This window comes from Anabrus simplex, chromosome 8 (genome assembly GCF_040414725.1).
Source record: "Anabrus simplex isolate iqAnaSimp1 chromosome 8, ASM4041472v1, whole genome shotgun sequence".
Classification (NCBI taxonomy): domain Eukaryota; kingdom Metazoa; phylum Arthropoda; class Insecta; order Orthoptera; family Tettigoniidae; genus Anabrus; species Anabrus simplex.
In genome coordinates, this window is record NC_090272.1 from 153,589,137 (window position 1) to 153,602,497 (window position 13,361).

The following is a 13,361-nucleotide window of genomic DNA, read 5'->3' on the forward strand; positions in this document are numbered from 1 at the left end:
GTAAGGTGTTATTCTTAGTGATAAATAATATCCTAAAATATTGTCTCGAGTAGCAAAAGACGTGGCGTAAATTCAGATAATTTACTACAGATAAGAAAACCCTTATTCCAGACATTTAAGTGAAAGATTTTCTACTGTAGGATTCATTAAGCGCTAAGGCAACGAGAATAGTGCAAAATGGGGCAATGTTTTAGTTGTATGTTCATTTAGACTGGCTTGGTTAGATTTCCGCTTTTTAAATTTCGGTTGATATTTTAATATTCAAAGATTTCCTTTCTTTAACGACTATGATCTGTTTGGAGGGGAGGGGAAGTAGGGGAGTGAGAGAATTGTTGCGGGCCATGGTTCTGTCCACTGGAGCGGGGAGGGGTATGTTGCTTCTTCATGTTCTAATGTTTGTGTATTGGGGAGTAATGCAAGCTAAGGATTTGTGTAAATAAAAGTATGGAATTTAATTAGAGAATACCTTGTAAGATGTTGTTTTTAGTGATAAATAATATCCTAAATAACCGTCTCAAGTGGAGAATTTACTACAGATAAGAATATAATAACACACATTCCAGACATTTAAGTCAGAGAATTTAGGTCAGAGGATAACAATGTTAACAAAAGTTTATGATATAGCCATACCATTTCATGGTTTTTAAATTTGGAAATGCGGTTTATGTTGAATATAACAGTTCTTCATTACGGAAATTACGATCGTTACCAGCGTTAATTATTTTATACAGGATGTTTTATCAATAATTACAAAAATGCTGTTGAGTAAAAATCTTTCTCGTAGAACCTCCGGTCCAAAAATATGAAGGGAGGTAACTGTGGTAACACATGTGAACTCCAGGATAAATGGCAAGAGAATACGAAATAATGATATTTGGCAGCAAATGATAATCCTCAGAAAGTAACGTAGCAGCTTAGGTATAATTTTTGCCGTCAATGTTTTGTGGTGCCATTGAAAGTGGGCTGATATTCCTAACACATCTTTATGTTCACATTTGAAGCTGGTTACTGAAATTCATTGTAGTAAATGAGAATGGCATTTCAACGTAGTGGTATTAGTGTTTTGTGTTCTTCTACTAACTTACTTTACATGTCATGATTTACTGATAAATGCTGGTAGAAGTTTGTGATTTTCCACTTTGCTGGTTCTAGGATATCAAAGGTCGAATAGCTACTAATGTTTTTAATATTTATTTTAGACGGCACAGCGATATCATTTTACGGTTTTTAAGTTTGAAAACGCATTTTATGTTCAATATAATTAGTTTTTGAGGATATTGTGAACATTATCAGCGTTAATTATTTTATATAGCATCGCTTTCCGCTAATCTCTCAACAGAGAGCGAAACTACACGGAGAGTTATGGCCCAGGTCCACCGCAATTTTGGATTCTGCATTACGGTCTTATATACAGGATGTCCCAAGAAAACACCGACAACGCCTAGTATGTTGTGCGGGAAGGCAAAATGATCGGTTTTCATGAAGGAACCCATATCTAGAAACGCACAGCTTGGACGCTGTAGCGCATCGAAGTGTGAGATGGGTGTGCGTTCCATATGTCGTCAATAAACCCAACATGAGTAGCACATTGGGCTCAACACAAATGGCGTTCGAACTGTGTACCTCTTATGTCATTGCAGAGCCTACATCGGCGGCGCTGATCCTCACGCACATGACCCAATACGTGCGGTTGTCTTTGAAGAATTTAAATCGCTCCGTGGACCCGAGCAATTAGGTCCTCCACTGACGTTACAGGAGTGTCATACACCATACCCTTCATACTACGCCCAGAGAAATTATTCGAGAGGTGTCAAATCTGGCGACCGTGCTGGCCATGGAAATGGTCTACCTCTGCCAATTCATTGAATTGGATATGCGGCGTTGAGGTGATTCCGCACATCAAAGTGTGCTGGAGCTCCGTCATGTTGCAGCCACATTACCCGCCGCGCATTTAGTGGCACTTCATCCAATAGGGTAGGCAAAACATTTCTAATAAATGTGAGGTAGACTGTCCTGTCAGTCTGTTTGGCAGTAGATATGGCCCAATGATATGATCACCAATTATCCCAGCCCAGATATTAATACCGTACCTCTGTTGGTGATTTCGAATCACCGGTGCACGCGGATTTTCGTCCACCCAAACATGCATTTTGTGCAGGTTGAATACGCCATCTCTAGTAAAAGTGCATTCATCGTTGAATAGCACCAAGTTAGGGAATTGTGACAGGTGTATGCGATGTTGTGAATACCACTGAGCAAACTGTACTCGCCGTGGGTAGTCCTCCTCCCGCAACGCCTGGACTTCCTGCAAATGGTATGGATGGAGCTGCTGTTCATGGACAACACGGCACATGGCACTTTTACCTGTGTGCAGCACCTTTGCCACGCACCAAGCGCTGGTGGATGGGTCCTCTTCGAACATTGTCAGCACGTCCTCCTCAAACTGTAGTTTTCGAGCCGAGCGTGGACGACCCGCAAAACGTTTTGGCACCTTACAGAGAACAAACAGCAGAACGGGAATAGTATGTATTCGCAAGTAACAAGCACAAAGTGCTAATATTTTACTGTACAATGGACACACCTCAGGCAGAAATTACCTTCGTGGAATTGTTCGGTTTCTCTTAGTCGTCTCTCTTATGGCCGCGAACGTGGAATGGTGTGGGGTACGTCTGTTTGGAAGACGTTCCGCATACAATCTCGCAGCAGCTCCATCATTGAAGTCCGTTTTGCCGTATACAAGTGCCATGTCGGTCAGTTCCGCAGTTGTGTATTGGTACATGTCGCACTGCTGTTAACAACGTTACTGCACTGGCAGACTACAGTACACAAGTAACGCAGTAGAGGGACGTAAAACCAAAAACATTATTATTAATACTGATTACGGAGTCCTTGCTGAAGGCTATCGGGATACAAAACTTCTCCCATGCCATCCCACCCATGTTCAATAAGAAGTACTGTAGTCTACGTACAGATAACTCCAAGCGATCTATATCTTCCCACAGATGAAATTCACCCACATCTTCTCTGTGTAGGACTATAAATAATCGACCAAAGGCACAAACTCTGGACCTACTGCAACTTTAATAGGCTTCGAATGGGGCTCTCGTATATCTCTGAACATTAATGATTCCATCAGCAAAGATGAGGAGGTTCTGCTCACCCGTAAAATATAATCCATGCACACACTGGCACATAAGCTATCATTCCTTGTCGGAGACAGTCATAGAATTGTAATGGGAACCTCACTCTCGCCAAATCGTCAGGAGACTAGAATCAATTAATACACTGAATCGGGTCAGTTTATAAGACCGCAATGTTCTACTGATGGAGATCCTGACTGCACAACAAAAGTGCCCTATAACAAGTTATTAGAAAGGGTTATCTGAAAGGAAGGCAACTATTCAAGCACACTCATCGTGCACAATTAAAGATAAGAAATTGTCTTTCGAAAATATTGTAGTCTAACTAATTGGTGCATTAAAATCCTCTCTCTAGGTAATACTTACCAGTTATGAATATCCATTTTCACAGCGACAGATCGTTGACGCCAGAACTCACCTGGAAAACAAATAAACACAACATTAGTTTTCCTTCAATTATCCCAATATTTAAAAGTAATACGGGCTGCATCACAAGCAATACTCTGTTCATTTACCAAACTGAGTCAATATTATTATTCAACGACACACCTGCAAGAAACTTCAAAACTTCATTACACTCGCGTACTTTTCACTGCTGTGTATTTCGTGAGATATGTTCTCGTGAATCAAACGGAGTAAGTAGGAATATTACAAGAATATGCAACATGTGTGGACATGCTGCAACATAGTGATACAGTATTGAGAGGAAGGGATGCCCACATGAGGCAGTAAACGCGTGCTCGTTCCACTTGGGACATGGGTTCCATTCTCTGTCAAGAAGATGAAAAACTAGAAAACATAGTTCTGGAGTTCACTGAGCCTAAACCAGAAAGAAATACCAGTTTAATTCCTGGGAGCAAGGTGACCGGGCATACAGCTAACCAGTCTACAGGTTAATCAACTAAGTTGCCCATCTCAAATATCTTATGATCCGTTAAATCACTTGTATACTAACATACCAGGAGTAATTTATTCTCAACTCAACCACTGCCTGTTGCGAAGGTACATCGATATTTACAATAGGACTGACGCGGGATTGACCCTTGTTAATAAACATCAAACAACAAATGTGATCAGAAAAGTTGTGTCATCCATGCATATTTTGAAACGTAACGTGTCATGTACACCACCTTTTATGCGGAAACTACTTGTTCAAAGTCTTATATTCCCCATAATTGACTATGGATCAGTCGTATACAACGACTTATCCGAAACTTTGAACATACAACTACAGAGGGTGCAAAACGCATGTGTTCGTTACGTGACAAATGCCAGGCGTGATGAACACATAACACCCTATTACATTCAGCTGCAATGGTTGAAACTCCATGAACGACGGGAAATCTCAGTAGCCGTTGCTACGCACAAAATTCTCAAACTGAAGACCCCACCCTACCTATATAATGCATTTAAATCTATGGAGTCAGTACATAACAGAGATAATAGGTTTACAAAAACTACCCTTCAAATTCCCCTTCATCGTACCACTAAATTTAACAAATCTTTTGTTTGCACTGCATCCCGTATCTTCAATGTCTTTAACCTTCACCGTTTCGCAAATGACAGAAACTGCACCCAACTAAAGCAGTCCTTAACATCTACCTTCCTGGAGGAGTACGCAAGGGGCTGAGATCAGGTATTCTTGTGTCCAATAATAAGAAATATGTATATTTCTAAGAAAATTGTTTCTGTTTTTTATATTCCTGAGATTCTTGTAGCCTAAAATATTAAAAAATCGAATGATATGCTTTATTACTTCTTATATGATTTATGTTTTAACTTTATTGGAATTGGTATCTGTATTTTAATTTTAAGTTTAATTTTAAGTTTAATGTTTAATTTGATATTTTAATATTATAAAATGTAGTTAGTGTATTCATAAACTTGTATTGTGTTATAAGTAGACGCTACATAAAGGGGCTTTTCAGCCTCAGTGGCATGTATATCATCATTATCAATAAATTCAATTCAATTCAATAAGATACTTGAAATAGCCTCATCTGAAGAAATGAAAAATTGAGGATCCAACAGACCTGACTCCACTTCACTGAGAAACCACCAGTAGAACTCTGGACGCTTGAACGTATGCATAACAGTACATTTGTAAGGATACAGCTGCAGGTCGTTTTTGATCATGTTTCGACACGAAGATCTCTTAATTCCCACTTGTACAGAAAAAATGCGTTGAGATTTCGACCTATTTCGTTCGAGGCTCTCCTTTACTCGAGCAATGTTTTCTGGTGTTCGAATATTTCTCCGGATATTTCAGGGTTGTTTTCGCTACAGAGCCCGTTTCACGCCATTTTCCACTAAATTTTGCACTGCAGACCTTGTGGAGATTTTGCCAAAACACTTCCAGTCTTAAACTCTTGCTCAAAGAGTTCCACACAAGTTTTCCACGAATCGTATTTTGCATAACACTGGACAATGAACATACGCTGTTTCATCGTGAGCACCATTTTGTGGTGCATTCGACGTCAGCTCCTCTCACTCATTCACATGTAATGACACAGCGACGTTACTTGTGAGATTCGCATGCGCCAGGCATGTGACAGCAATCAATTGTTGCATTGAAATCACGGTTTTCATCATTTCCTGATATGGGCAGTTCTCCTGTTCAATTCCGCGTCCAGTTTTATTCTGCCCACACTGTATAACATCCCCTGAGAAACTGATTATGGTAATCATAACCTTTCTCTCTGAGAATCTCAACTGAGATCGTTGTATTACTTTATAATCTATTCTTAGAAATTCTGAAGACAATAATTACCAATCAATTATATGTATTACAAGTTTTTGTTTTATTTGTAACATTTATAATCAACTCAAGAATTTGACTAGCCATGCAGTAAACAGTTTATTAGAAATTCACTCATTCCTGGAACAATCTCTGTTGTACTCTTGAGCTTTCTAGGTTCGCTCTTATAGTTCCTAATTTTTTACGTACTACCTTGAGTTTCTTTAGTCGATATATTATTGTATTTACAATATTATGATATTTTAATGCGCTAAAAGTATTTTGAAAATATATTTAATCCACATTCTCTTCTTCTTTATTTCCGTTAACGTGTGAAATATATTCCTTCTTCGGAGTAATTCATCCATGAACATCACCAGCTAACTGTCCGACTCGTTGGCTGAATGGTCCGCGTACTGGCCTTCCGTTCAGAGGGTCCGGTTTCGATTAACGGCCGGGTCGGGGATTTAACATTCATTTGTTAATTCCAATGGCCCGGGTGTTTATGCAGTCCCCAACATCCCTGCAACTTATACACCACACATAACACTATCCTCCACCACAATAACACGCAGTTACCTACACACTGCAGATGCCGCCCACCCTCATCGTAGGGTCTCCCTTACAAGGGCTGCACTCGGCTAGAAATAGCCACACTAAATTTAAATGTAATTTACCAGCTAACTGCATCTTCCTGACTGGTCTGTGTGAGAGAATCACAGACGTCGGACCATAGTTCGAAATCAATATGGTACTAGAAACGCAATGCACGTAATAACATAAAAGTAACAGCACCGTAACTTCATAATCATGAAACTAGCCTCTAAATAAAATATGGCATACTTCAATTAACGTTGTCATTGTTACAAAAGCATCACACTGGGTACTTTGACCATTTTAACCGTAATCGAGTGCACTAGGGTAAACTTAATAATAATAATAATAATAATAATAATAATAATAATAATAATAATAATAATGCTATTCGCTTTACGTTCCACTAACTACTTTTTCACTTTTCGGAGACGCCGAGGTGCCGGAATTTAGTCCCGCAAGAGTCCTTTTATGTGCCAGTAAATCTACCGACACGAGGCTGACGTATTTAAGCACCTTTAGATGCCACAGGACTGAGCCAGGATCAAACCTGCACTGGGCGAGTTGGCCGTGCGGTTAGGAGCGCTTAGCTGTGAACTTGCATCTGGGAGATAGTGGGTTCGAATCCCACTGTCGGCAGCCCTGAAGAGGGTTTTCAGTGGTTTCCCATTTTCACACCAGGCAAATGCATGGGCTGTACCTTAATTAAGGGCACGGCCGCTTCGTTCTCATTCCTAGGCCTTTCCTATCCCATCGTCGCCATAAGACCTATCTGTGTCGGTGAGACGTAAAGCAAAATAGCAATAATCGAAACCGACTTTCAACATATTAGGTCGTGTTACGTACACCTAGTACGTGTTGAAGAGATGTTAAGTACAGAACAAAACTGGCCAACCAGACACCAGTGGGATCCGAACCCACAACCTCCCGATTTCGCGTCGGTTGCTCTACCAATTGAGCTACGGTGGCCTAGGCCATCTTTGTTCTGTTGGAAAGGATCTAAGCTACAGGTCTGGTACTACTACCATCACACTGTAGAGTGCGTTTAAGTTGCCTGTTGAGGGCCAAGTCAATGAATATTGAATTTTCACGACCGCATTGTAATCGAAACCGACTTTCAACCTATTAGGTCGTGTTACGTACACTTAGTACGTGTTGAAGAGATGTTAAGTACAGAACAAAACTGGCCAACCAGACACCAGTGGGATACGAACCCACAACCACCCGATTACGCGTCGGTTGCTCTACCAATTGAGCTATGGTGGCCTAGGCTATCTTTGTTTTGTTGGAAAGGATCGGGAGGTTGTGGGTTCGGATCCCACTGGTGTCTGGTTGGCCAGTTTTGTTCTGTACTTAACATTTCTTCAACACGTAGTAAGTGTACGTAACACGACCTAATAGGTGAACGTCGGTTTCGATTACAATGCGGTCGTGAAAAATCAATATTCATTAAAATAGCAATAGATCGAACCTGCCAAGTTGAGGTCAGAAGGCCAGCGCCTCAACCGTCCGAAGAGTAAACTTCAAAGTGAGTACTGGGTAGTGAGAGTTCAATGGCTGATCGTGGCTTATGCCAGTATTTCTCAAACGCCCGGGCCCTAACAAAATTTTTCCGGGACGCGAGACATTCTCCTGGACTTTCTCTTTCTTCTAAGCATTTTTCCCGAATAAATATTGTATGGTGGAAATATGTCCGATTCTGTGGTGTAGTGGTTAGCGTGATTAGCTGCCACCCCCGGAGGCCCGGCTTCCATTCTAGGATCTGCCACGAAATTTGAAAAGTGGCACGAGGAATGGAACGGGGTCGACTCAGCCTCGGGAGGTCAAGTTATCATGGTTACAAAAGTGTCACACTGGGTACTTTTACCTGGACGCTCCAGGACAGTGCCCTTCAGTTGGTAGAGGTAGGATCCCTCGCTGATTCCGAAGGAAAAACAAACCCTGCATGTAAAAACATTTAGCGTACGTATATTGTATTTAACAAGTGTTTCCCCAATAATTTGGCATCCTTCAGCTGCACCTCCTACTCTTCTTACTTCTGTGGTCAAGTAAAATGCATATTATTTGTTCCCAGAAAAATTCCTTATTTCAAACGAACATCATTAAAATCAATGTAATCTATATACACAGCGTGATTCAGCCGCCCCTTCCAATGTAGTTTTAAGCAACCCACAATATTCATGCCTTCCGGAAAACATCTGCCCTGCCGGTATGCTCAGACAACACAACCGGATATCTTAGTATTTACCGCCTCACCATGATAGAACGCCGTAGTGTCATACTCGTATTAAACACTGTAAGAGATGCGTGTGCCTTCTAGATCGTATGAACCTGACACGCCGGCGAAACACTGAATTGATATTGTGACCGCAGTAAACGTAATACTTGCTGTAAGCTGCGCAATGTTCCGTACGGAACCGTAGTGTATTTGGTAAAGGCTTGGTGGAGCGGGCTTGCATGTCAGGTGTGAGGTTCGAGTCCGGGGCGAAGATTACACATTTTTGAAACATTTGTTTAATACGTACCGCACGCAATGTAAGTTCAATACCGGCTTTCATGCAAATTGTGTGTAAATGAATGTGTTTGTGGCCCTAAGAAAGGCCGATTATTTAGCAGGCCGGACGCATACAGACCGGAAATAATAGGAACACAGCTGCCCTGACAATGTTTTATCGCAGCAAATGCTCGATGTGATGACCGTTTTGGTTTATGCACATTCGGGCCCGGTGTCCAGTAGATCGTCTTGCGCGCTGAAGCATTCCAGGTGTAATTGCTCGGCAGGCGTCCGAGATGAGTTGCCGGAGCTGGTCGGGGTTTTCCGGTGCTTGAGTGTAAACGATGTTCTTCAAATGTCTCCACAAGAATAAGTCTAACGGCTTTAAATCCGGTTATCTGGCGGGAAAGAAACAGGGCCTTCTCGTCCTACCCATTTCCCTGGCAGTTTCTCGTTCAGATGGTTACGAACGGGCAAAGTCGAATGTGGTGGAGCTCCATCCTGTTGCAACCACATCGTCAAACGATAGTGCAAGGGCACATCCTACAGCAGAAGTGAGAGCTCGTAACGCAGAAAGTGCAGGTAGCGTGGACCCGTCCAATGGGCCTCAAAGAAATAAGGTCCAATCAGGCGATCCCCAAGATTCCACACCTAAAGGGGCCCATTCACAGTCGAGCTGGTTGGCGAGCCCATCCATGTATAAAATCCACACCCCGAACCCGACTGGCTCGACGGTGACCATACACTGGCGAACCCGTTGGCGGACCAGTCCGCCAGTCTGTATTGCAAATAGTATGTGCATTGCCTAGTTTTGTTATAGAGAAAGTGGGTTCGAATCCCACTGTCGGCAGCCCTGAAGATGCTTTTCCCTTGGTTTTCCATTTTCACACGAGGCAAATGCTGGGACTGTACCTTAATTAAGGCCACGGCCGCTTCCTTCCAACTCCTAGGCCTTTCCTATCCCATCGTCGCCATAAGACCTATCTGTGTCGGTGCGACGTAAAGCCACTAGCAAAAAATGAAGTTTTTGTTATGGCCCAACGAAAACTTCCGAAGTGGCTGTAGCTGTTGCAGAATTTGTCCAATGATGAAGTAAAGAAGAAATGTGTGTGTGAATGAAGGAATGGTTGAGAGATAAACTAGGATTTTCACACGTTAGCCTATTAAGAACTCTGTGCGTACAATAACCTGCAGATTATAAGAACTTTCTGCATATGGATAGCGACAGTTTTTGCGAAAAATTGTTGGAGTTGATTCGGCCAAACATAGAGAAACAGGAGACACACATGAGAGATACCATCTGTGCTGAAGAGAGGTTAATTGTAACATTGCGATTTCTAGCGACAGGGAAAAGTTATGAAGACCTGAAATTTAGCAGTGTAATATCTCCTCAGCTACTTGGAAAAATCATTCCTGAGACGTGTTGGGCAATCTTCGATACGTTGCAGTCGGAATATTTGCACGTAAGTGGGCCTACACAATTTTGATTGTGATGTATTATAAGATCGTTTTTATAAAACAAACGTAATATTCTTTTGAAAGTGATTAGTTTGGGAAATGTTATTTCACTACTAATTATGAAATACAGAAAATTCCACTACTGTAGTAATGTATGATACATACTTACAGTATTAACAAGTTAAGTACCGGGCGAGTTGGCCGTGCGCGTAGAGGCGCGCGGCTGTGAGCTTGCATCCGGGAGATAGTAGGTTCGAATCCCACTATCGGCAGCCCTGAAAATGGTTTTCCGTGGTTTCCCATTTTCACACCAGGCAAATGCTGGGGCTGTACCTTAATTAAGGCCACGGCCGCTTCCTTCCAACTCCTATGCCTTTCCTATCCCATCGTCGCCATAAGACCTATCTGTGTCGGCGCGACGTAAAGCCCCTAGCAAAAAAAAAAAAAAAAAACAATTTAAGTGTAGAGGCGCGAGAGTCATATATGTCATAGCACAATGGTCTATAGGCTAATAATATTTGTACGAGAGTATTGGGAGACCATGGATTCTTCTTCTTCAAATTACTATTATTACTATTATTATTGTTCTTATTGTTATTATTATTATTAGTGTTCCAATGTCGCCCTAACACACGGAAGGCATTGCGTGACGCAAGGATGGGAAAGCTCCAGGACTCGTCCGGTACATTTCAATAAATTCTTCCCGGAACTGCTTATTCTTCCCAAAAGTCATTGTTATTTGAGGTAGGCCTAATTAACTCACACAGAAACCAAATTAAGCTACAGACGAAACCACAGTGAGCCGGTCAGGTAGTGGCCATACACACACTGACGGGTTGGCGAACCGGTCGGGTTCGCTGGTTTAGCAGTCGAACCGCCAACACGGACCCAACCTCGAGCCCAACCCTCAACAACCCCCCATACACCTTCGAGCCGGTCAGTGCGACCAAGGTCACGAACGGGCTCGCCAACCCGCTCGACTGTGAATGGGCCCCTTAACATCCATTCCCCATCGTACTTGATGGGCCGCCTGTTGCTTCTAGTGAGGATTGTCCAGATTTCAATAGTGCATGTTATGGCGGTTGACGTTCCCATTATTGTGGAAGCGCGATTCGTCCGAGAAGAAGATATGTGATATGAATGCTGCATCATTGTCCAGCCTGCCTAATAACCACGGCCAGAACTCCATTCAAGCTTAGAAATCCCGCCCATGGAGCTCTTGGTGTAGCTTAAGTCGGTATGGGTGAAATTTATGTTCATGCAGTATTCGCCAGACGGACGGCTGGCTGGTGTTCACGTGTCATGCAATCGCCCTTGTACTTATGTGTGCATTATTACGAGCTGCCTCTAGAACGGCCTCTTATATTTTCACCCGATATAACGGACCTATCGCGGACTGGTGGCTGGTTGGAAATCACGCCTGTTGTCCTTAGCCGTCTTTCGACATGGCGGAATGTCGTAGCAGCCGGATGTCGCTTGTAGGGATACCGTTCCTGGTACAGATGTAGTGCCTCGCACGCGTTTTGTCTTGCTTCCCCCATGAAGGAGAAGCACGTCAACGTATTCCTCTGTGGAAAACATGCCGAATGACAGCAACAGTACACGTATTCAAACATCATACCGATGCAAAAATATTTGAACGGTGCAGGATTCGAACCGTTGCTGGCACATCCCGTCGATTGTTACTCGAACGCCTAACCACATCCGTACGCTACACTGCTGGAAACATGCTGGTAGTGCGACGAGAGCAGAGCACATACGCCATCCGGTTCGGTGTTTAAGACATTAATTACTGCACTGCTACCTAGTTTTATGCATTGATTCCCCTCTTCGTTACACCCAGTCACGAGGCACGACACTTTAACATAGTTACATGGAAAAAGGATGTTGCTACATGATTTCAAGGGATCATGTTTTGGGAACGGATGATATAACATTTCGCTAGGGTTCAGAATCTTGTGCAAAATGTGCTCACTTAACATTAGTACTATACAGTATGCCTGCAAGGAAATAGCACCCCTATAACCATGTGCACGTTAGTTGGGCTGCAGCAAACGATCTTGTAAGGGGTGCTGAATCACACTGTATAAAATCCTTAATTATGTCTGTCACAGCTATATTGAGAAAATGAGGATTCAACAGCTGAAATTGGTAGCAGTTATAGATTTCTATGTCTTTTTTGCAAGAAAAATACAATAAAACTGTCACGACTACGATTTTTGTACTTTTCTTAAGGAAAAATATGTTTCCATCAGCGAAGTTATTGTCTCATCGCCATGATGACGTTGGTACACAGCTATATATATATCGGCATGTTGTCGAACTGCATCAGACATCTTTTGCTTTCCACATATATATTGAGAAAACGATAACACTTGACAGACTTAAAACATAAAAGATACGGGGTACAAGAACAATTCAAGAATGGTCATCATTCTTGAACTGTTTAGTGAAAAATACGCTCTTTCAGTGAATTGAATGAATAATTTTCTTCCATTCTGGAGTATGAGAACAGAGTATTTCTGTCTATGAGCAGTCTGTCTGGTGGGCGTGAGCGTGAAAGTATGAAGTCCCAGTCCCATTCGTCGAGATTATTTTTTACCATCAGAATCCCCCAATGTCTCAACAGATCGCAGCGTGGCAACTGCTGTACCGAGTACAACACCCCACCCAGTACCTAAGTCGTCTACGGACAATTCCGAGTCCTGACATCGAACAGAGGTATACCCATGATCGACCGCTAGGATCAGGCGGACGGAAGGGATAAATCCCGACATTCGGCAAAGTCACAGGGCCTGTACGGCGTGCCGCACGGACGAGACGCGCCTAGTAAAGTCACATTGTTTGGAGCCTTTCGACTCACGGGACTCCCGAGAGATATCGTTGCCAACTTTGGCTAGAAGGGATTCAGCCTTAGAGGCGTTCAGGCTTAATCCCA

At 42.5% G+C, this 13,361-nt stretch overlaps 1 non-coding gene across 1 annotated transcript; it reads right to left on the reverse strand.

Annotated features, from left to right (window-relative positions):
* Positions 1 to 7,664: 7,664 nt before the first annotated feature.
* TRNAT-CGU (transfer RNA threonine (anticodon CGU)) lies at positions 7,665 to 7,738 on the reverse strand. Its single transcript has one exon. It is a non-coding gene; the product is annotated as a tRNA-Thr (tRNA).
* Positions 7,739 to 13,361: the final 5,623 nt, after the last annotated feature.